Raw genomic sequence first — 5,706 nt, forward strand, 5'->3', positions numbered from 1 at the left:
AAATATGTTAATGAGTCCACCAAAAATGGTCAATTTGTATGAAAAATGCCTAGTGGTTCCAAACTTTTTGGAAAAAAAATGCAAACGATTCCAAAAAATGCAAACGAAAGATAAAAACATGCAGACTTACCGAGTTTTGCGGCACATCATCGTTTGAATCTGAATACTGTCCAGTGATGACGTCGTCGTCATTGTCATCGTCATCGTCATCGTCATCAGCATGGTCTTTGTCATCTCCATCACTAGAATCATCGTCAAAGAAATCGTCGGAAGACTGATAAAAATAAAGCACATGAATTAGTCTTGCCACAGATTTCTTTCTTGCTAAGCAAATCAAAACTATCTGTTGATTTTTCAGTTTCAATTCAAACGATTTTATTAAAATATTCCAAGCCAATGTGATGATACAATTTACAATTTGTTATTCTTTCAATGGAAAATCAACCGGGTTAGAATTTTAGTTTTTATGGTGAATTAATATGGTTCAAATAAATGATATCACATGATCAAAGTTGAATCAATTTGCAACGCAAAGGTTTTTTGTTTCTACTGCAATCATTCGAAAAATCATCCGAAGGAAAGAAAGCACATGCAGACTTACCAAGCTTTGCTGCCCATCATCGTTTCTTTCAGTCGATTTTGGTGACATGTCTTGGGATGCTGCAGATGAATCCTCTCCTGGCGATCGAGGAGTGTCCGAAGCCACGTCATTGTTTGTTGTGTTGACACGACTTTCGTTGGCCGAAGACTGAATGAAAAAGGAACATTTGTTACGGTTTATTGGTGATAATTTATTCATGAAGTTGGGCATTTTTGCCTTAGAACGAATGATCATTTTGGAAAACTGTGAAGTTATTCCAAGAACCAAGATCAAGTGAAAGATTTTTTATTAGGATTTAATGGAGAAGCTTTCATAAAACTGTTCTGAATTGGAATTGAATGTTCTTGTGATGCAAAGTAAAAAAGGTGTAGAAAAAAGCAGAAAATCCATGCGAACTTACCGAACTTGGCTGGACGACATCCAACATTGAATTTGACCCCGCGTCCTGGGAAGCCGCATGTGGAGCTCGTCCCGACGATTGGGCATCCGTTGACGGTGTCTTGTCATCACTTGCAGTTTTTTTGGCCTGAACAAGAATTGAAAAGAAAATTCGTTGGTTTTTGAAATTTCAAAATAACCAAAATCTAAATTGAATGAATATATTTGCCATTTTTCAGAAAAACTATAGCTTACTTTTTTATCTTTTGGCACCAATATGATTTCATTGGATGCAGAAGGATGATCTTTTTTCAATTCTTCCTCTATAATTGCTGAAAAAGCGAAACACATCGTAGAAGAGAATTAGTAAACAAAAACCAAATGTAATACATGTTTTTTAAAAAGGACATAAAAGAATGCCATGAAGTATGGGGCTAAATTGATATATGCAAGAGTACAAAGTGAATTCAAAGATGAATAACCGACGTTTTAAATGTTATATCTAGAAAAAATATCTTACCGCTCAAGTTAAAGTAATTTATGTTTTCGTATAACTGACCCTGCCTTTTTTCCGAAGGAGTTATACCCAGTTCCACACAAAGTTTATAGGGGAAGGAATTTTTGCACAAATTCTGTCGTGGCTTGAATTTTAAACTAACATCTTCCTTGAGCACTTTAATCGCTGCATCATATATTTTGCGAGCGTATGCTTCATCGTTAAATTTGATCACCTGACCTTTGAAAACCATTATAATCTGCAAAGAGTAAACCCAACATATTTACCACTAGTCATAAAAAAATGTTTCAAATATTGTGAGCCTATTGATTCCATATGGTAACTTTTTTTACCGAAAAATCTATGCAAACACACAATAAATGTAGCAGTCTAGAATAGAATTATCTTAAAAAAGATCATTTCGTTTATAATCATTTATCGTAATAGATCAACGAAATGCCAATATACGGGTAATTTCACATGGAAAATACTGAAAATATTTCCATCAGACAATTTTTCTGGGACACGCAGTGTTTGGACAAAGATAATTATCTAGATAAGATAAAAGATAAGATAAGATGATAGACATAGGAATTCGATGAAATAGATCAATTTGGAAAGAGAATCAGCTCTTTCATCGACTCGCATCGATAAATTAGTGCGATGGACAGTGGACACTCTTCAACTCATGGTGATATCGATATCATAACTTGCGACTGCATCATAGGAATTCGATGAAATAGATCAATTTGGAAAGAGAATGAGCTCTTTTATCGACTCGCATCTCCCGAATACAGCGACCGTCAACGTAAAAGCGAATGAGAATCGGATGGTAGGACATTTGAAATCACTGACTTGAAACACAATAGCATTGCACAAATCCAAGTACGAAGACCAACTATTAACAATAAGCACTCTTTTGTTCGCACACGGAAAGAACGAGGCGTAAATTCTTGCATATTTTTAGACCATTGTGCTTTCAAGCAGTAGTGGAGAAGGTACGGACTCAAATACACTGTACTTCAGTACTATTCATTGGTAAATAATAATGGTGGCTCCATATTATTGCAAAAAGCACAAATGGTATAAAGCCTTCGCATGTTCTCTTTCAAAAGGATTTTTCGCGTATCATTTATATATTCACCGGATTGATTTCAACTGCTTAACCGCCGAATATATGGAATATTTTCAGTTAGTCAAAATGTACTCAGCAATAAAGATTTCAATACGTGTCCATAAAAACCGACGAGATTGTTACTAAACTCACAACATTGAATATTAAATGAATTAGCAGAGGAACAGACGCAATGCAAGCGTTGCTTCAGCAGCGATGATTTGGAAATAGCTCGCTCCAACATAAAATAATACAAAAGTCAAAAACTGTCGTCCTTTTTTCTTCATTTTATTCACATATTTTTTTCATTCACTCTCTCTAATCTACGGCTCTTTTTTCGTTTGAAGAGAAATGCAAATTTTCATTTTGAGACTCGAATTGTGTTTGCATTTTGAAAAGTGAACAAAAGTATGAAAATTTACTCACTTTGCTGCTTGGCGATGTCAATCAGAATTGGGTCGCGATGTCTTGGCTCACTGACTCTTGGGTTTTGGCTGACTGGCTCTTGGTTGTTTGCTCACTGGTTGTTTGCTCCCTGGCTGGCTGTTCGGTGTACGATCGACGCTTCGGATGTCCAAGTCATATGAAAACAAGAAAAAACTCGTGAAAACAAGTCATGGTTTGATTTTTTCGCGAGCTAAAAGCCTTTTTCATTTGTCGGTTTCTTTCTAATATTTTCATTTTCATCTTCATCATATTTGGCGATTGTCTTTGTCATGAGATATTGGTTGAAATCAAACAGAGCTCTAGTACGGCAAAGAATCGGGGTTGTGTGTGCTCATACGCTGTCAAATCAACCGAAAATTCAAAGGAAAAAACTGACGCTATCTCATGTCCATAATCGAACGTAGAATAGCAATGATAATTATTACAAAGGAAAACATTTCCATTTAAATTTCGTCATACTTCCTGTTTTTTTATCCTCCTAAATCCAAACAAAATGAACACCCTTTCAAAATCGAATACGAAATCTTGTCGCAAAAAAATGGTTGCCAAGCGTTCGAATGTAGATGAATAGAGGTGACTAAGTTCTGTGTGATAGAAGTTGTCATTAGAAGACAGGTGAATTGTAGTCGATGGTTGATTAAAGACTGACGATTTATATACAATAAATTGCTTAGCTGACTTATTTAAATTCTCCGAATTCTATTCAGGTTATTGTTGCACTTATAACTAAATAATAATTATTTCTTGCTTATGATTCATTATTTCGTGCGATTTCATTATTGTTCGATTCCAGTTAATTCAAAATTATGTCAATAGACAAGAGGGAAAGAAAAAACAACACACACGCAGCACAACGAGGAACAGAAAAAATGAGCGAAAAACAAAGGCATACAATCGATTTAGTTTGATTTGTTAAAGTGACATTTGATTTTCTCATCAGGGTAATTTAAATGAATCGATGCCGAAGAAAAAAAATTGTAATTCGAAAATCGTATGCGGCAGAGATTGTGAAATTCACTTATGGATGGTGGATTGAAAAAAATATATGATTCGAACGATTTGATTTGTGCGAGAAATTCGAATGGAAATATCCATGGCATGATTTCAACTTATGTCGGTGGACATTTGCTACTGTAATGCAATTCTCATAGAAATAATTACTTCTTTATTTTTGGTGATTACGGGAAATCACCGTTAAATAATCTCTTTGGCTTTTCTTTGTCAACGCAGAGGTGCTGAGCCAATCAAAATGCATTTGAATATTACTAACAATTCAAATGCACCCTTGCGATCCGTATCCAATACACCGCATGCAATCAATTGAATCGCTGCGAGCGTGGAATGGAAAACTGGATAGATTTTAGAAAAATAAGATAGAATTTGAATAGGACTGGAATGCCGAATAGATGCCATAAAAAGTGAACGAAAAAGTGAAAAAAAATGGTTCAACAAAACAAAACAAAACACCAATCGACAACCATTCATTCGATCCCAATCAGGGCGCAGCTTCAGTCAAGAGTGTCGACTTCTTTTCATACTCAACAACAAATCTGAATTTATGACGAACAAAATATTCGCATCGATTTTGTATTCCGTCATTATTTATTCTGATAATTTGCATGCAATATTGTTTTCCTTATTCTAAGTGGATTTGACAGCGAGGTAACCACTTATTTCAAATCAAACGTAATTTCGATCGTTTCAAATTTCGAACAACATTCGAATTTGTTTCATTTGCTGGCATTAGTGAGTCGGTAAAAATTTGCCGAATTCATTCGGTTTATTGCTGACAGCTCACATTTCAACCCAAAACCGACGAATTTCAATTTATTTGTTTCGGTATTTTTGCTGGAGAGAGAGAGAGAGAAAAAGGCGGTATTTGTTTTTCCTCAAAAGACTGAAAAACCGTCACAAACTCAATTCTTTGATTGGTTCCGCAGAGAAAAGAACTGATTTTGAATTGACATTTCTGGAACACTTTTTTTCGCAATTTTCACCCTAAACTAGACAAGCGGTAGCTATTAACTGAATGATAAACGCGCAAATGAGAACAGTAGCATGTTGTCGCGAAGGTGCTATCATTTCACCGATTTCTTGACACTGTCACATTTTTGTTTCACATCAATTCGTATTGGGTGGTCAGATGGCAACTGGCTACATACACATAAGCCGGTATTCAATATACATTTTTGGAATAGTTGGATTCGTGAGGGACAATTCTATGGTGGGTTCAATCAAATATCAATTGAATTGCATAGGAAATTCATTCGAAATATGCGCTAATTTATGATCATCGATGCGTTCAAGGGCAAAAATTCAAATGCAAACACAAACAGTCGGAAAATACACGCCTCCTAACGCAATTGATGGCAACTTTTTTTCATCCAAATGTAAATCTATAATGCACATTGATTTAAATAGGCGACAACAATTTATATCCGCGATTTAGCACTCATTTCGTTTCATTACTATGACTTTGTTATGTATCCATTTCCGATGGTAAATATGTGAGTGAGTCGCGGGCTAACATCATCTAATTTGAATTGAAAAACTTATCGAAACTGTTCATAATCTGAGAAACGGATTGAAATTCCACGGATCCGAACGAAATTCAATGCAATTGAGCAGTAGAACAATGCGAAAATGTCACCACAAAACACACACGATTCT

Source organism: Sitodiplosis mosellana, unplaced genomic scaffold (assembly GCF_009176505.1).
Source record: "Sitodiplosis mosellana isolate CC-2019 unplaced genomic scaffold, AAFC_SMos_1.0 Smas_scaffold_6181, whole genome shotgun sequence".
NCBI lineage: Eukaryota > Metazoa > Arthropoda > Insecta > Diptera > Cecidomyiidae > Sitodiplosis > Sitodiplosis mosellana.